At 34.5% G+C, this 19912-nt stretch overlaps 1 protein-coding gene across 15 annotated transcripts in view; it reads left to right on the top strand.

Annotated features, from left to right (window-relative positions):
• Nucleotides 1–19912, top strand: part of TFEC (transcription factor EC) — a 226521-nt gene that overhangs the window by 24640 nt on the left and 181969 nt on the right. Inside the window, exons 3-4 of one of the 15 annotated variants that reach the window (XM_055347459.2) lie at nucleotides 14085–14128; nucleotides 15124–15433. The exons of 12 other annotated variants lie outside the window; for them this stretch is intronic. The gene's annotated coding sequence lies outside the window, so the exon portion shown is untranslated. The remainder of the gene's footprint in view (nucleotides 1–14084; nucleotides 14129–15123; nucleotides 15434–19912) is intronic. 2 more of the 15 variants (XM_055347462.2, XM_055347456.2) reach the window with 2 other exon arrangements.

Here is a 19912-nt window from a genome sequence, read left to right as displayed (position 1 = left end):
AAGAAAAATATTGTTTGGTGCTTTCACCAGTGCATGATCAAAATAAGAGGTACAAATTAGTTCATGGCTGCTGAAGCTACAAAACATCATGCAGAGCGCTGTCTTTGGGAACGTTTTAATGAGGAGAAGAGGTCATCAGAGTGTGACATTGCTTTTCAGAATTCTTCAAGAACAACACAGACTTCCTGTTCCAAATGTGGTAGAGAATAAAACAACCTTAGTAGTAATCGTACAACTTTTGAACCATGTTCCTTGGAAATGCTGTACCGTGCTCATTTTGTAGCTTTAGTTAGCTATCTCAAAGGAAACGCTTCCATATTTTCCATGTGCCCTTATTTCAAAAGTACAGTGAAACGGTGGAGCTTTAACATGGATTATATTTATAAAATAAAGTTTTATTCAGGCTTCTAAAGAGATTTTAATGTTTTCATTGCTCCAGGTGAAATGGTACACGGTGGTTCTGTTCATTAACATTTAGCATCAGTGCAAAAAAATCAAGGATTACCACATACAGCATAAAAGGAGGGATAGTATGACTTTGAAATTAAATTCACTACAATCTTAGTTTTGCCGCATTTCAAAATGTGATTTTAAAATGTATAAGTTGTTAATGACATTCTAGGTCAAATATTCATAGTCCAATATCAAGTCCTACAGAGACTGGCATTATTCAAATGTGCAATGTATTTGAGCAGGAGCTGAAGAGGTTTTCCTGATGCTTTATAAATAAGACATTTATTTTAGTTTCAAAGGCCAGTGTTATAACATTATTTAATACTTTAAGTATAATTGGTGCATTTATTTCCACTCTACCACAAAGCTATAGCATACCTTTTGTTTTCCATTAATATGAACATATTTGTAAGATGTGTATAATTAGAGAAAGTATTTGGGTTCATATACTTAATGCAGTTATCAAAAAAGGGCAAAGAAGACTTCTAATTTTTCGTATAGCAATGCTGACAGTCTTATTAACCTCAGTTTTCATGTAATTTTTTCCTTCAAAATAAATGATTCAAAACTAACCACATTTACTCTTGATATGTAAAAGTAATAAAAAGAAGTGAATAAAAAAATTTCCAGAGACCCAAAGGGAAGGGTTTGTACTAGAATTTAGGTGGAAAACAGGTCATTTCTGTGCATAGTGATGTTTCTGATTAGCTTTTAAGTGAGAGGTGATTCAATTTGTGTACAATGTGTAATTGATTTAGAAGCAGCAATATATGGTATACATTTGTCCTTCCCTCTTTTTTTTCTTATTTTTTATATCTAGCATGAGAACAGAAGTCAAGCATAGACACCCTGCTTTAAATATGATAAAGGATAAAAGCTGTCATTCTAGTTTCACAGCTTTTCAACTATTTAATCTAAAAGTTTCTGAACTTACACAGATCATTTACTTGACTCAGTCTTTTATATTAATTTTATTTCCTTTAATGTATGCAGCCTTTGTTCTTAAATATTCTTATTCATAAACCAGACACATTTAAGTTGACATCCTTAGCATGTAGAATTTTTCTACAAAGACCTAGTGAGGCAGTTATTTTTAGCTTAAGCTTTTAGTCTGGATTGACTGGCCTGCTATCTCTTGGCTTGGTTTGCCAGCTTTTTCTGTCAGTGATTACACATCAGGAGCTTATGTTGATCTAATTTTTTTGTTGCTTTTTTTTTTTTGCATTATTACTGCTCAGGACCTGTTCTTCTCTTTTACCTGCTTAACTAATTCAATAGTATTCTACTTCATAAACATTGCTCTCTAATCTTAAAGATGTCTTAGGCATCTAAAAAGCCACTATTCATAAAGTTTTAGCGTTTACTACAGTACCATAGGTTAAGCTCTGAAAAATAACACAAGAACATGAGAAGTAAAGAGGTAAATTTTCTTTTTCTTTTAATTATTTCAAAGAACAATTCAGTCAGGAAAAAAAGCTACATTTTTGGGAAATCAACAAGAGGGGCATGAAAAGTCTTTAATTTAAATGATTAAATTATGTTTCCCAGAAATCATTTATTGGCAAATAATGTTTTTCCCCACCCCCCTACTTTTTTTTTTTTTTTCTGAGACAGAGTCTTGTTCTGTCACCCAGGCTGGTGTGCAGGGGCGTGATCTCAGCTCACTGCAATGTCCACTTTGTGGGGTTCCTCAGTCCCCTGTGTAGCTGGGAATACTGGCACACGCCACCACGTCTGGCTAATTTTTGTATTCTTAGTAGAGATGGGGTTTCACCCTGTTGGCCAAGCTGGTCTCGAACTCCTGGCCTCAAGTCATCTGCCTGCCTTGGCCCCCCAAAGTGCTGGGATTACAGGCATGAACCACCGTGCCTGGCCAGACTTTTTCTAATTAAGGAAAGAATTATTTTCGTTTGGTACATAACACATGTTTGTAGTTTTGTTGCCGAGAATCTAAACATAAGGTATTGTGAGGTAAACAAAAATTAAATCACTCTTTGTCATTATGTAACTTTTGAAAATTGACAAAAACTGAAAAGATTATAAGCACCTTAAAAATCGATGATAGCTTTTATTGCATACATTTATTTTCTTTTTAAGCACTGTAATAATTTATTTTCTAAAGTAGTCTTAAAACTGTTTTGAAGAAAAGCTTAAAAATTAATGAAACAAAGCTACAAAGTTGACAATCTATTGAAAAGAGGACAGATAAATGAGATAAAAGACAAAAAACACAATTGGTGAAATTTTATATGCATATTAATTAAAATATTCACTGTAAACATTCACAACAAAATTTAATGATGCTTTGCCATTTCAGGAAAAGATTTCTTACTTTTTTCCAGCTAACTAATATTCTATAGCTTGTTTAAAAGTTGTTTTAATGCTATAGTTCTCAAAGAATGTTCTATGGTTCCCGAGGTGTCTCCTAAAACATTTTATTGCTGAAATGTTATTTTCCATTTTCACAGTTTGAATATTTGCACTTACTGTGCAAAAGCAATGGTGAATAAATTGCATGTGCCTTTTTATGAATGAAGGCCGTGGCACCAAACTGCTAGTCAGTCATTATATTCTTCACTGCCATGCACTCACAGTTAAAGAAAACAATGTCAACTTTACTTAGGATTGCCTTTGATGAAGCTGTAAAAATTATTAACTTTATTAGACCTGATCCTTGAGCATATTCAGTTTTTCGAGAGTTATACTTAGCTGATAATATTCTAAGCTTTGATCTTTTTTGCATATTTAAAAAAATTCACTGTAGACCTGAATAGCCAACTACTTTACCTGATGCCAGACCCAAGAAGCAGAAATTTGTTCAAATCCTTAAGAAAACATTAAGAAATAGCATTTTTGAACAGTGCCATATAAACAGCACTAAAGGATATGGTTTATGGCAGAGTTAGGGGATTTCCATGAGTAATGTTGATTACATACATTTGTTTGACTCATAGGCCAACTTTATGCACTAATTCCTTAAAATGATGCCGTTGGCTTCTCTGCAGTACATCTTATCACCTGCTATGCATGTTTTGCTGATCTAGGGGAAACAGCATACTTTATGATGGAAAAAAAAAAGCCAACCATTCTGACCTCACCATCAAATGTGCTTTACAGGCTTTTGGAGCATAAAGTGAAGCATAATGACCTAATATGATTATAGCAAGAGTAAAACTTCAAAGGAAAATTTTTAGGAGTGCAGAAAGTGGCAACAATAATTAAGTACCTGGATCTTACTATTTATTGTGCCCCTGTGGGAAAAGCTCATCTCAATTCACTTTATATTTAATGTGCGTTAATATCTCAAGGGTACTAATACTGTAAATCATCATTGCAATGGGTACCTCTTAGGGCAGAGGCTAATCTAAACTTTATCATTGCTTAGCAAACTGTTTAAGGGGAGTGGAGATGATGATAGAAACAAGATGGAACAATACTTGAGGAAACAATTTTTTTCTCAAATACACTCATGTTAGCTAGAAAAAAATGTTTAAATATAGACAGTGAACAGTGCTAATTAAAACCATTACTTTATTTTCTTATTTATTTTTGAGGACTCTTTCTATGAGGCAATATTTTGTATGCAGTTAGTTCAAAATAATAAAAACATAATATGATTACACTTGCTTTTCTAATATATGTAAGGTTACTAAATTAGTAAATGAGAAATCTATTCTAGATATAAACTTTCATGATATCTTTGTGACCAAGGTAAAGATCTATGTTATGGATGATAGAATTGTTAATGAATTTTAGCTGTCTTACAGACTAGTCCTAATTAGTGGGTTCCTATTACCTCAGAAGGAAGTCTACAGTGGCTGGTCTTTGTGCCCTGTTCAAAGGCACATGGTTTCTATCCTGTCTAAAATATTTATTAATTATTTCCATGAGCATATGGATGGCATTGATGACATTGGCTCAGTTTACAGATGATGTGAAAATGTCACATCTGTTTTCCAACTAGATTGTATATTTAATAATTATTTATAAATCAACTTACTTTTAAAAATTTGCTGCACATAAGGCAATAGCATAAATGAGATCTTGGGTCTTGAATGTACCAAATATAATTAGTATTAATACACATTAATGTAGATTCTATTAAAGTAAAAGGAAAGTTCATCCATACAGTGTCACGTAAATTTGTGTGTATACTACTTTATAGAAAATTTTAACTAGAAAGATTCTGCAAAGGGAATGAAGATGAAGTCTTTGAGAAATATAGTGCAAGCTGAGTGCAGTGGCTCATGCCTATAATCTCAGTACTTTGGGAGGCCAAAGTGGGCAAATCGCTTGAGCCCAGGAGTTTGAAACCAGCCTGACTAATATGGTGAAACACTATCTCTACAAAAAATGAAAAATTAGTCTGGCATGGTGGTTTGTGCCTGTAGTCCCAGCTACGTGGGAGGATTGCTTGAGTTCAGGAGGTTGAGGCTGCAGTGAGCTGGGATTGTGCTACTGCACTCCAGTCTGGACAACAAAGGGAAACTGTCCCCACCACTCTACCCCAAAAAAGAAATATTGTGCAGAATAAAGACAGCAGGACTGAAAACACATGAGTAAGCTCTAAATGAGCTAACTGGAATGATTATCTGGAAATTTGTATGTTTTTAAACTCGAGATTCTGACCATTTGTCTCTTATCGGTTTCTTCACAGGACTTTCACCAAGCTTTAACTGTGTAGTATTATTTTCTTGTAGGTTACTATATTACCATTTTCATCTCCTTCTCTCTGCATTTGAGAAAATTTCTGCCATTTGCTTACATGTTTGCTTATATATTTGTCATGCTGCCATAAAGAGCACGTTGAGGATAACAATGAAAGAGTCAGATTAGGCCTCAGCTCTCATGAAATTCATAGTCTAGCTAGTGAATGGATAAGAAAACAAACTTCTAGCACTCTGTGATAAGTGCAGTGTTAGTGAGAATATAGGAAACTTACAAGAGAAAACAACACACCCCACAATTGGTTAATCAGAGATTTCTAGTGGATAGGGCTTCAGATCTGGAAAAGTGAACAAAAATAAGTTTTTCAAGTAAGAGTGTGTGTGTGTGTGTGTGTGTGTGTGTGTGTGTGTTCTTGCATGTTTGGTGGCAGGAATATAGTGATATAGACAGGAATACAGAAAAAAATGACTGAATAATAAGCATCATAGCATGAGGGGAAGGAGAGCCACTGGAAGTTTATGGTGATAGAAAGTTTATGGTGATAGGAAGCCACCACTAAAGGGGAAAATGTACATCAGAGAAAGGCATCTGGAAGAATGATGATACCCATCTTCTCCACAATTTGGCTAAGAACTAGCCTCAGAAATTATAGAACGTAAGAATATTGGGTTTTTAGTAGGAATGAGGTTTCACCATGTTGGCCAGGTTGGTCTCAAATACCTGTAATCCCAGCTACTCAGGAGGCTGAGGCAGGAGAATTGCTTGAACCTGGGAGGCAGAGGTTGCAGTGAGCTGAGATCCCACCACTGCACTCCAGCTTGAGCAACAGAGTGAGACTCAGTGTCAAAAAAAAAAAAAAAAAAAGTAAGAATATTGGGAAGACAAAGGTAGCAAGAAAAACACCATGCAAGGAGGGTTGTTTTCTAGATTTTGCTCCTTTACTATTTTCTTGGTGAGAAAATAGTAAATACACAGTGACATTTAATGCTCTCTGTATGCCATATTTAAAAAGGTGACATCTTAACATTTTATTTTCCTTTTATACTCCTTTGATCCACCACTGAGTGATATACCTGAGTCAATTGAGGGAGGAAACAAAAAAGGACAAGGGTGAGATTGAAAAAACAAAAACTATTTCAACAAAAAGAGAACAAATGATATCTAAAGAACCACTGTCCGCTGGGTATACACAACAACCTGTCCAGATATTGGGACAAGAGAATGAAGGACTCCTGAAAAAAGAACCCTTCGACAAAATAAATTAAATAAATAAATATTGCCAAATGGGATTTCTTCCAAATCTCCAATGATAGTAGATTTCTGGTTTATTGTTATTTACCTTAATTTCAACCTTTCTGACTGGTTTTAACTTAGATGAAGCTCCTGAAAACAGTACATGTCTGGACTTTGGTTTTTTATTCAATGTAATAATTCGTGTCATTTAGTTGATGAGAATAATTTGTTTACTTTTACTGAAAGCACTGATATGTTTGCACTTACTTCTATTGTCTTTTTCTGTTTCTATTCTTTTAGTGTTTAGCAAATGTATCTACCTCTAGACTTTCTAACAAATCCCTGTTTGTTCTGTTTTTTTCTTTACCTTCAAGTACTCCAAGATTACTCATTGAATTACTCATTGAATCCATCCTCTCATTTTGCTATTACCACCCAGAAACACACATCTCAAACTATCAGTAGTAAAAGTTTGTTTTTTCCTCAGTCAGTAACACTGAGGCAGTCAAATATCTAAAACAGTTTCACACAGTTTCTGTAAGTACTGCAGATCAATAACAAGTAATTCATGCACAGGTGCAGATCAAATGATAATACTTTGAGAAGCACTAGTCTAGAGTTTTAGTTTAGCTTTGATTTATAAAAATAAAAATTAGTTTTTTTATATAAAAAATAGTTAAATTGGTATATTGACATAGTTTATCATTTTTGTGCTCATAATTGTTTCATATAAACCACACCTTCCCCTGGCATCAGTTATATTCTTGTTGAATAATTCTTTTAGTTATTGTATGTGTAGAAGTTGATTTACTTTGCCCTCACCGTGGAGTGTCAGCTTAGCTAGGTATAAAATTTTAAATTGATAATTATTTTCTCATTACTACTTCATTGTCTTCTAGCCTCATTTTTGCCAATGAAAAGTCTTCAATTATTCTATTTCTCATTGCTTTTAAGCTGATCACTATTTTATCATTACTAGCTTTAAATATTTTTGTTTCATATATTATGTTTTGTTGGGAGTGGTTTAACCTGGTTTAACTTCCTGGGTATGTGGAATGTGATTTCAAATTAGTGTGCCCAAGTTTCAACTTTATTGACTATTTTGCATTTTACATGAGAGCATGTTAGTTTGTGCAATAGAGAAGTTATGTAATTTGAGTTACTGCTTTTTTAGAAGCTGATCTTTTCTCTTGTGGTTTTTGGCTGGCTTTAGTAGTATATTTAGAAAAGCCTTATAAATTCAAAGACTATACATATATTTAGATGGATTAAAAAAAGAGTAGTTTGACAAAAACATTGAGAGGTAAATGAACCAGGAATAACATAAAAGTGGGGTGTGGGTGTGTGGGCTAGAAAAGGCAACATAGATAAGCCATAACATGATATGAATTTGTAACATGGAGGACAAGCCATTACTTAGAAATATAAGGGAAACAGGCTCAAATTTATGTCTTCTTTCACATAAGTTGCCTTTTTATTCCCAATATTCTTACTTTTTTTTTTTTTTTTTTTGACACTGAGTCTCACTCTGTTGCCCAGGCCGGAGTGCAGTGGTGGTAATAGCAAAATGAGAGGATGGATTCAATGAGTAATTCAATGAGTAATCTTGGAGTACTTGAAGGTAAAGAAAAAAATAGAACAAATAGGGATTTGTTAGAAAGTCTAGAGCTAAATACATTTGCTAAACACTAAAAGAATAGAAACAGAGAAAAGACAATGGAAGTAAGTGAAAATATATCAGTGCTTTCAGTAAAAGTAAACAAATTATTCTCATCAACTAAACGACACGAATTATTACATCGGATAAAAAACCAAAGCCCAGGCTGGGCGCGGTGGCTCACGCCTGTAATCCCAGCACTTTGGGAAGCCGAGGCGAGGGGATCACGAGGTCAGGAGATCAAGACCACGGTGAAACCCCGTCTCTACTAAAAATACAAAAAATTAGCCGGGCGTGGTGGCGGGCGCCTGTAGTCCCAGCTACTCGGGAGGCTGAGGCAGGAGAATGGCGTGAACCCAGGAGGCAGAGCTTGCAGTGAACCGAGATCGCGCCACTGCACTCCAGCCTGGGTGGAGTGCAGACTCTGTCTCAAAAAAACAAAAACCAAAGCCCAGATGTGTACTGTTTTCAGGAGCTTCATCTAAGTCAAAACCAGTCAGAAAGGTTGAAATTAAGGTAAAGCCCAATAAACCAGAATCTACTACCATTGGAGATTTGGAAGAAATCCGTATTTGGCAATATTTATTTATTTAGTTTATTTTGTCGAAGGGTTCTTTTTTCAGGAGTCCTTCATTCTCTTGTCCCAATATCTGGACAGGTTGTTGTGTGTACCCAGGGGACAGTGGTTCTTTAGGTATCACTTGTTCTCTCTTTGTTGAAATAGTTTTTATTTTTTCAATCTCACCCTTGTCCTTTTTTGTTTCCTCCCTCAATTGACTTGGGTATATCATTCAGTGGTGGATGAAAGGAGTATAAAAGGGAAATAAAATTTTAAGATGTCACCTTTTTGAATATGTCCTTTTTTCTATCCACGCTCCTCCCTAATTACTAATTTAATAATTATCTACTAAAAGTCATTTTCTCTCAGATTTTGAAAGTGTATTGCTATTGTGTTCTTTTTTCACTAAAATTTCTCGATAGTGTTCCTTTCTTCATCTCTTGGGCTGGGTGCTTGATGGCCTTTTCCATCTGGAAACTAATGAGCTTCAGTTCTAAAAATAATGTCTTTATTCTTTGTTCATCCCTTCGCCGTCTTTATTTTCTTTTTGGGACTCCTAGTAGTTTACTTAATGTTATACTTCCATGATTGAACCTCTATCTTATTTTTTCCCTTGTTTTATTTCCATCAACCTCTTTTATTTCTGCATTTTAAGATAGTCCCTTACATTTATTTAGTGAGTAAAAAATTGATTTGTCCATTTTTAGTGCATCTGGATTTTTATTTCATAAAAGATATTGTTTTATTTTGAGGTTATCAATTTCAGGCTTTGTTTTTTTCTTTTATCCCCTGAACACATTTTCTCATTTTCTTCTGAGTTTTTTTCCTTATACCTTTCTTATTGGGAGATTTTTATACTGCTTGGCTTAAATTCTCCAATGTGTAAATCCCTATCATATTTGAAGAGGACCAAATGCAGGGTGGGGATGTGGGAAGCTAGCTGATCCTAGTCACATTTTCTCATGATCTGTTTTCACTACTGGGCCTCTGTGGTATCAGGGTGGCTCTCCTTGCTGTCCTGTACAAGCTCTGAGATTTCAGTTTGCTCAGTTCTTTTATACTGACTCTTGATGGTTTGCAAATCACAACTTAGCTTTCATCTCAATTGTTGAATATTGTTAACTGTCAGCTGGATATTTTCTTCTGAAAGGCACTTCAAGCTGCAAATATGTCTTACTGAAGTTGTCCAATCCCCGGAGACACCAACCTTACCCTCTTTTGGTCTTCGTTTCTCTAAATGGCATTAGTTTTGAGTTCATCCTTGATAGCTCTTTATATTTAATTGAGTCAACCACGTCTCAGTCAATTTTCTTTTTTCTGTGTAGGATCTTTTGGAATTGTCCCTTCCATTCTATCTCGGTCACTACCATACATTCCGCCAACATTACCTCTTTCCTAAACTAATGTATTCTCCATGCTTCCTTATTCAAGACCAATTCATGCACTGCTACCTAATTGTTCCAAAGCACAACCATGATGGTCTTAGCTGCTCAAAAATTTCCATCATTCCTAGTTTGATAGATTAAAGCCAAATTTCTTAACTTGGAATTTAATATCTTCCATACTGTAGTTCTAAGTCAGCTTTCCAACATCATTGCCTATTGTTTCATGTCACATTTTCTATACATCATACTAAAAGGAATGAACTAAGTTCTCACACCCATCCTTGCTTTATCAACTCAGTGCCTTTGTATGTTATAAGTCTGCCTCCAATGCTTTCTCTAATACCTTGCAACCCTGCATATTTAAACCACACCTGCATTTTAAGATAAATCACAGATTATACTTCTTTCATCAAGTAATTTCATCTCTATTGAGGTACCTGCTGTCCATTTCTTATTATACTCACTGTTGCTGAGGGCCAATTGAGTAATGGATTTACTTTGTACTTACAAAACATCTTATAACATCTTTCTAATTGTTATAAGAAATATTTGTTGAAGTATGAAAATGCAGGCTGTCTGCATAATATGTGGTATAGTTACTTAAAAATTAATTATGGAATTATTTATTATCTATTGAATACATGTGGATCTTCTCACCCTAGTAAGATACTTGAGGATATAATGCAGGCCATTTGCATTCTTTGTTTACCTCTACCATAGCTTGCACAGTGCCTTGCATACATAGTGCTCTTTTGTGGTAAAACAGCAATATATACAGCATAGAAGTAATTGTCCTTCTATGATGCCTTTGAAAATGTCAGTTTGAAAAATTGGGGGAAAATTTACATAGGAGAAGCATTTTCTTTCCTCTCCTCAAGATAGAGTCAGTTGCTACCCCTTAAAATAGTCTAATTATTTTACCGGAGACCTAGTTATAAAACTACTTGCAGTTGCACTAGAAATAGAATTCTGGTGACACTTAATGAGATTTTTCAAGTTCACATTACTTATTCTGCAGACTTCTTCATTTGAGTAGATTATTTAATATTTTATTTGTTTTATTATTCACATTTTGGGGGTAAAATATTTCCATTCACATTCAAAGTTGGTTGAATTATACGCCAAAGTTTGAGTGCATAGAACTTTCTCCCAGTCTTGCTATTTCCAGTGTGCAGTTGCCTAATGTATCTGTAATTCACATCCCTGGAGCAGATTTTATGCTGCTGCCCAAGAAGTAAAACTTTGTCCTACCTTAGAACGCAAGTTAACATTTCATTACGTGTTTAATAACAATTTCTTTTTTCCCCCGTTTTTCCCTCTCTTTGTCTTAGTGAGCTGCTTTCACTGTCTGCACCCAAAGTAACTATATTCCGTTAAAAACTTTCGTGGTTATATTATACTATATGTTTTGGAATATGTTTAAATGTATCCTGGCATTTTGGGAGATACTTCTGTATTCAATTTGTCACTGGCATTTTACATAATAAAGGTGGATAAAATTAATCTTTTTCCACTCATGGAATATAGTTCCAGCAATCTTTCCCCACTCTGTACTCTCCTTCTTCTTTCCTTGTCACTTACCCATAGACAAGTAAAAGTCCTTTAATTGCAGGAATTCTAATCTATCAATTTCTATGTCAGTCATTTATTCTTTGAGCTCTTGTGTTATGTTTAATATCATGCTAAGATTTGTGGCAGATATAGACACATTTAAACCATGGAACTTCCTTTGCAGACATAATACTTATAAAACAATTAGACAATAATTAAATCATAAACTTGGTGTTAATAACCATGAATGTAAGAACTTAGAGAAGAAGGAAGTGAACATGATAGGAGTAGTAGGGGAAAAGTTATGAAAAGGTGGAATTTGAGTTGGATAAAAGTACTCAGAAATAGATAAAAAGGGCGGTTGTGTTTGAGATTTGAGTGTGGTGAATCATCAATAAAGAAAAGTACCCAGTGGGTAGTCATTATGTTTGCAAAAGTGGAGTGTGGGGATATGCGGGTTAGACTAGGCTTGATATAAGTGACAACAGGATCCACGTAAGCATTCAATTTTTTTTTTGTAGGGAAGTGGCATGACAAAAATGATGTTTAAACCCACTATTTCAGGCAAGACTCAGAAGGGCTTGTGGTGTATCATAAAAGATGAGGAACTCAAAAGATGACAAGGTAGCTAATTGCAAAGATTAGAGTAAAGGTAACTGCAAATAGAATGCTTTCAAGACAAACTGGAATCATAAACTAAGAGAAACTGACTCAGAATGAAAGAAAAAGGAGAGGTTGGATCCAAGGGACAAAAGGAGAGGCTTCAGTGTTTCAATGTTACCTTACGTTCTTGCAACAAACCCCCAATATTTTTGAATTCCAATGCATCTTGTTCAAGTGCAGTTATCTTGCTGGGGCCACTAGGTGGTGATCTTAGTTAGTTGGTAACTTGTAGTTTTTTAAAAAAATGTGAGTTCAGCAATTGCTTGTTTTTGTTTCACACAATCCCTGATATATAACATTCATACCTATGGATATATGTTCATTAATGTTTTCCTTTCTCTGTTTTTTTCTTTTTGATTTGTACTCTCAAGTAAGATGGGGGGATTGGTTAAAAAAATGTAGATCTCAGTTCTCACGCTTGTTTGGCTACTTGGCATTTCCCAACCCTGGGCACTGCTCTAAGGGAGAATGAAGCAGGAAAGGGCATCTATTACATAGCTGACATTTATTGTTGTCATCCACTAGAGTTTCCACACTAACACCAGTGTTGGCCACAATGAGAAAAGTGGGGGAAAGGGGCATAGGCAGCTGGGCTAAATAATCATTCACTTGCCATCACCTTGTTTCAGTCATCCTCAACCTTCATTGCTTCTACTTGCCCTAGAACCTCATCTTCTGCATCTTATTATGCTGGAGTTCATATGCTAAACCAATGGTTACTTCCTCCAAGTTGAAGAAAGCCTGCTACCTGGCAGATAAAAAGGAATACAACTTGCTAAAGGGCCTGGTACATAGCAGAGACTGCCAGTGCTTGTTGAATGAGTGATTCAGTGATGAACTAATGAACAAGCATCACTAATGCAGTGGAGGGAAGAGATGTCTTGGTCCCAGCATGCTGAATGCATGTTTCCATGGAAATCTTTTAAAACGTGTAGTGTGCTGTTTAGTGTTACGGGAGCAGGTGTGTATGGCTTACCTGATTTCTTAGACCCCACTTACATAGAAACCTAACCACCATGGCTAACATTGCTCCATAGGAAAATGCTTTTTAAGTTCCAAACATTGAACTTATTAATGAACTTTTGTTAACCTGTGACTTTATAACAAGTTCTTATTAAATGAAATAATAGCACAGTTCATAAAAGTCACTTCTGAAGTGCTTAATCACAGTAACATGTAATTAACAGTAAAGGCTTAAAGTGCAAACAGGGGTCTTATCTATCCAAACACTTTTTTAATGCCAAGTTTCCTGATGATCTTTAATAAACCCTTGCGATTGTAACAACAATTACAATTTCAGTGGCTTCAGTAAGTCTGAAGACTCCTCCATAATTTATTTCCAACATTTCCCTGTAGAGAAGAAATTCTGGGCACCTAGCTACAGGTATACATTTGTTACCTGTTCGGAAAATTAGGTTGTCAATTCACTCTTTAGTAGAAGAAAGGAAGGTTATTTCCTTTCCTCCCAATAGCTACATTTTAATGAATTTTTTATTTTACTGATTTATTCTTGACTGCTTTTTCCTTTCCATTTGACCTTTTGGACCAATCAGGGCTTTTAGCCAAGGATCAAAGGAATTTGAGTCCTGGCTTAGGCAAATCCCAGACTCATTTCTTTTACCTTATTTCCCTGTCTTATCTCTATCTGAAAAAGATAATCGTCACATAATATTAATCACTTGGCACCCTGACCTCTGAAATAGTGAGTCTGTAAAACAAAATTTCTGGATAGCAAGTCAATATATTTTAATGCCACTATGTCTTAAAATAGTAATTTGCTTCTATATATTTATTTTTTGTTGAAGTGAAATTCACATAACCTAAAACTCACCATCTTAACTATTTTAAAGTGTACAATTTAAGGACTTCCAGTACATTCACAATGATGTCAACCATTATCACTATCTAATTGCAGAATATTTTCGTCACCCCAGAGAGAAACTCCGTGTCCATTAGCAGGTACTCCCCATTTCTCCCTCCTTCCAGCTTCTGACAACCACTAACTGGCTTTTTGTTTCTATGAATTTGCCTATTCTGGACATTTCATGTATGTGGCTTTTGCAATATGTGGCAAAATGCAGCTTTTTGTATCTGGCTTCTTTTACTTAATGTAATATATTCAAGGTTCATTTATGTTGTAACATCAATGGTATTTTATTCCTTTTTATGGATGAATAATATTCCATTGAGGGTATATACCTCATTTTGCAGATTTATTCATTCATTGATAAACATTTGGGGCTGTTTTTACTTTTTTGGCTCTTATGAATGATCCTGCTATGAACATTTGTGTATAAGATTAGTTTGACCATTTGTTTTCAATTCTCTTGGGTGTATACCTAGAAGAGCAATTGCTGAGTCACATGGCAATACTCTAACTTTTTGAGCAACCTACTTTTATTTTTACATATAATAATACTGGTTATCCTTCTGAAAGTTATTAGGTAGGGTTTTTTATAGAACCAGTAAATATTACAGGCACATGATGCATTGGACTGGAACACAATTTATTAGCTCTTATAGCTTTAATCAATAGTTGAGGCCCCAAAGACAGAGTTATTTAGATAGTGAAGATATAAAATGGCATTTCTTCAATCAAAATTACTGAACTATACCTCTCCCTATTCTGTGCTTTCATTCAACAAATATTCATTGGGTCCCAGCAGTACATTAAGCACTATTTAGGAACTGTGAACACAGGCAAAAGACAAAACAAATTCTACGCTAATGAAACTATGTTTAAGAAAGCAAATAAATAATTTTAGATATGCATAAGTCCTATGGAGAAAATGATGCAGGGAGTTGGCATGCAGTCTCTATCACAGACTGTAAGGACAGTGCTTCTCAAATTTTAGTGTGCATGAGAATCATCTGGGGATGTTGTTAAAATGCAGATTCAAATTCAGTAAGTCTTGGGTGGCGCATGAAATTCTGTCTTTCCAACAAATTCCCAGGTGATGCCATGCTGCTATGAATGGGCAGAAAAAGCCTGACTGAACTAGTGACTTTTCAGTGAAGATGTGAATGTGGAGTGTGCATCAAGAGCCATCCAAGTCAAAATCTAGGAAAAGAAAATTCCATGGAGAGAAAGGAGCTTTTGCAAAGGTTCCATGGAGGGAGAAGTCTTGGTTATCTGAGAAAAAGTGATATGGAATAGCAGCCCATCTTCTTCCCTGAAACACAGGGGTTCTACAAACACAGAACAAGCTAGAAAGCATTTGATTCTCTGTTATACCAGTCACAGCCTATTCTCCACCAACAAATGTAAGAATTCATTCCCAGGCCCAGGTGCACCTTTGCATCAGTTTTCTTTATCTTACCGAATATATTTTTGCAAAAAAATCCTCTTCTCTCATAACATTCACTGCAGCTCTAATTTCTTTTTAACCTTTTGTTACTTTTTTTTTATCTTGTCTGTTTTACTTAACATTGTAAGCATTTCCAATGTAATTAACTATTCTGAACCATGACTTTATATGGATGTATCAAGCTATATTTAGAAATTCCTGGATTTATATAGTTTCCACTGTTTAAATTCCTTTTGGGAGACATATTTCAAACAAGACTATGATAAATTTTATTGCATATAAACCTAAGCCATATCTCTGATTAACTCTTTAGATTTAAAAAATATAATAACTGGATTTTGATAAATAAAATGTAATTACCCTCTAGAAAAATTGTTCAAATTTTTACATTCATATTATCAGTGAATCGTCCTCATTTCCACTCCATTTACCCCCCATATTAACTGGCTAGTGTAATCATTTTATTTAACTTTTTAATGACATACAATTTACATACAATAAAATTCACACTTTTAAAGTGTATAATTCAGTGTTTTTTTAACATATATTCAAAATATTGTACGTATGATTTGGTTAATTCATTAAATTTATTGTGTTTAAGCTCTCATTTCATTTTTCTTGTTGTTTCTCATAGATTTTCTATGTAGTTATTTGTATCATTTACAATTAATAAATGCATATTTTAAAATTAATTTTAATTCATATTTATCTTTCCGGACCTATTGCATTGGCTGGATCCATGTTTTTCTCAATTATCGCTAATACTATTTTTCTGTGTAATGTAGTTTAGGGGTATTTGTTTTCAAGTCAAATGTATGTGGGTTAAATATACCACTTCTTAAATGTGTAGCATGGAGCAAATTGCTTATGATTGTTGAGTTTCAGCTTCTCTATTTGGTAAAAATGGGAAGCATTAATAAATTTATTGAAGGATATAAAAAATAAAATGCTTAGCAAAGTGCTTAATGTGTGGTAGATATTGATTCATTTTTCATTGACTTTCTAAAGATCAATGCTGCTCAGGAAATAAAATCGGGTAAAGATGATCCACAATAAAATGCTTGTGCTAATATTAAATTATGCTCATATAAATACTGTTGTCATTGAAAGTTTTTTGTAGAAATCCTTGAGCTACACTTTTTGACACAGATAGTTATTTTATTATGCTGCCGACCTATAACCAGGATCCCATTTATGCCAGCCCAGAAACATAGCTATTTGTGTCATTATAAACCTCCAGAGAATCTGCATTCTCCCTTGGATAACTCACAGATGTGCCTCCCAGCACTTATAGACATAAATTCTTAATCTCTAAATTAAATACCTCCTACTGTATCATTGCACGTTTCTCTTTCGTTTTGTAATCTTTCATAATATGCAACTATTGAATTTGTTTTTGTTAGAGGAAAAGTGTTAGACACCACTAATCATGTCTAAATTCTTTAGATATACCTCATTTATTACATTCAAAATAGTGAGAGTGTCCTGAACAATTGTGTGTAGGTGCAGGACTTATATAGGGGGCAAAAGAGGTACCACAAAGCCTTAAAATTAATTTCCCCATTAGGAAAAGATGCCAGCAGGTAGTCAACTGATCAAAAGAAATGGTTTTAGCTTTTTATGATGCAGGCACAATGAGCTCATTATTTTTTATACATAACTGAATACAAACGTTTTATTGAAGAGCTTAATAAAAACTTTGAGAAAACATTTGATAATTTTAGAATTTGCAAACATTTTGCAGGTCCGAACATATTTGAAATGGAGGGAATAAATAATTCAACAGAAAGTTTTAGTGTTTTCTAAATGTTGAAAACGGTTTTTCTTTGTTAGACTGACCATCAGTAGTGATATGGAATGATGATTCAGAGACAGGTTGAGTGAAATGTCTATTCTTGTCCCAAGTCAAGGCAGTCACTGAAAAAATTGCTTCAGGCCATAACTTTGGCATGCCATGGGTTAAATAAAGGTCAACTCTAAGAGAAAAATAAAAATCAGTTGATCTTTTGGTGTTAAAGGGGCAAAATAGTTATCATTTTAGATGCTTTTAGTGCTCTTATAAATTCAAGGATTTTGAATTTCTTTTTCCCTCAACTGAGAATTTTCAGGCCGGTGGTGTCCACAATGTATACGAGTGCCTTGGGGCATTTTGAAAGGAAAGAGAAGGAAATTTACCATATTTTAGAGCAATGTTCTTGCCTATACAGAATCTTGCATGATACTTAATAACTCAGTGATGTGGCTAGCCCACAGGGCTGAGAATGCTTTTTACATTTAATTTAATTGGTAGCTATTTGGACCATAGGTAACTAGAGAACTAGGTTCTAATCCCATCTTTGGCACACTGTTTATTTCTGTAAAAGAGATCAAAATACAGATTTGTAATTACTTTTCAGTATTTCTTCTAACTTATTCGTCTTTGTTAGGGAAAGGGTTAAAGATTGTGGAAGCAGTTTATCAGTCAATAATAGTTCGAGAACTCCACATCCCTGTTTTAATTTTGGCTCCATCACATTCTTTAGATAGGATAAGAGGGGTTCCTGCTTGACATGGTCATTGAAATAATTGCCTATGATGATACCATCACATGGTAAGAGCTGATTAAAATCAACTTGTATTTGGGTTATTATTATTCCTATTCTGTATCTTCTGCTAAGAAAGTATTGTAAGCAGCAAAAATCACAGAGAGGTCTGTCCTATTGTCTGGTTAATTCTGACACTTACTAACAGCTGTATAATAAATGCCATCAGCTGCTATGTGGTGAAATGTTGTATGGATGGTATAGACACTGGGGACATTTTGGTCACTAATTGGAGACTTTCTTGGATTCTGTGTGTAATTCAGGTAGTTCTCCAACAAAGCAATCTTATTTAGCCAAGCAGATTAAATGAGAAGTAGGTAGGCGACCTCTTAATAGTTCCCAGGACAAATCAGACTCAATAGGTTTCCACCATAATTAATTTATTTGTGGGTCCAACAGAGTGGTTTATTTTTGTTGGATTCTTTCAAGGATGGCAAATGCTCCACATTAATGAGAGGAATCCTCTTTTTATTTTTTGGTTAAAAGATGTTATTACATTTGTTTGCATAGATTGAAAGAAAAAACAACTATTATGAAATAAAATCCTTTTCTTTCCTTTCGAGAAAAGTCTCTTTCATCAGAATATAAAATTGAGTGATTTTCCCATTAAGAACTGATTCTTTACTGTAGAAGAAGTCTTCCTGTGACTAGTGATAAGTGACTGCAAAAATAAAGCTTATTGCAGATTATGCCAGACAAACTAGAGAACCTGATTGAAAGAATCAGTAGACCCTTCAATGAGAATCAGCCAGAAATTCTGTACATTTTGGGGACATGTGCTCTTATTTGCTCATTCATAGAATAGTAGATTCTATTATTTTTAGAGTTGTAAGGGGCCTTACAGGCACTGTGCACTGAAGATGGTCAGTAAATGTTTGCTGAATAAATGCATGAATGTATTTTAATATTCCTTTCATTGTTGAAATCCTTTCTATATTTTATATACTACAGAGAGTCATTTAGCTTGTGCTTGAACATTTCAACTTACTGAAAGCTTACAAAACTCTGGGGCAGCCTTTTTCATTGGTGTAACACTCTAATTATTAGATATTTCCTTTTTTTTTTGAGCCAGATTTTATCACCATGTAATTTCCACCCTTAGGTTTTAGTTTGGTTTTATGGGGGAACATTAAAATAAATCTACTTCTCCTTCACATGAAAGTTCATCACATATTTCAAGACAGCTATCATGTCCCCCATATACTTCTTTTCTTCTCCAAGCTAAACTACCATTTTTAAGATGATAGTGTTTCTAGTTCCCTAACCATTTTTATTCTTCTTTTCCATTTTTTTGGTCGATGTCTCTAACATAGTTATTTTACTATCTACCATGTAATGAGTAAATTTTGAGCCAAGAACTGTGATAAACACTTTATATACATTATTTGATTTAAATACTCACACCAACCATGTAAAATATGTTCTTTCCAGTGAAAATACTGTGTCAAGGTCACCTAGTTAAGAGGCATGATTTGGATTCATACCAGCTCTAAATAACCACAAAGCCATGTACAAGTAACTTATCCTTTCTGTACTTCAGCTTTCTCATCAGAAAAATGGGGAATTATAATTATGCCTATGCCTTAGGGCTGTAGAGAGTAATAATGAACTAATATTTGTTAAGCACTTATAAAAACATCCGGCATATAAAAAGCACTCTAAGTGTCTGTGAAGCAAGCAAGCTGGTTTATGCTTTCACTCTATACTATATTCTCTCCCTATAATGTTTCTTTTTAAAGTGGATGTGGTATGCTGAATAATGAACCCCCAGATATGTCCATGTCCTAATCCCCGGAACTTGTGGATGTTACTATACATGGCAAAAGAAACTTGCATATGTGATTAAGTTAAGG

The sequence above is a fragment of the Gorilla gorilla genome, chromosome 6 (assembly GCF_029281585.2).
Source record: "Gorilla gorilla gorilla isolate KB3781 chromosome 6, NHGRI_mGorGor1-v2.1_pri, whole genome shotgun sequence".
NCBI classification, from domain to species: domain Eukaryota; kingdom Metazoa; phylum Chordata; class Mammalia; order Primates; family Hominidae; genus Gorilla; species Gorilla gorilla.
This window is presented reverse-complemented; position numbering and strand designations above follow the sequence as displayed.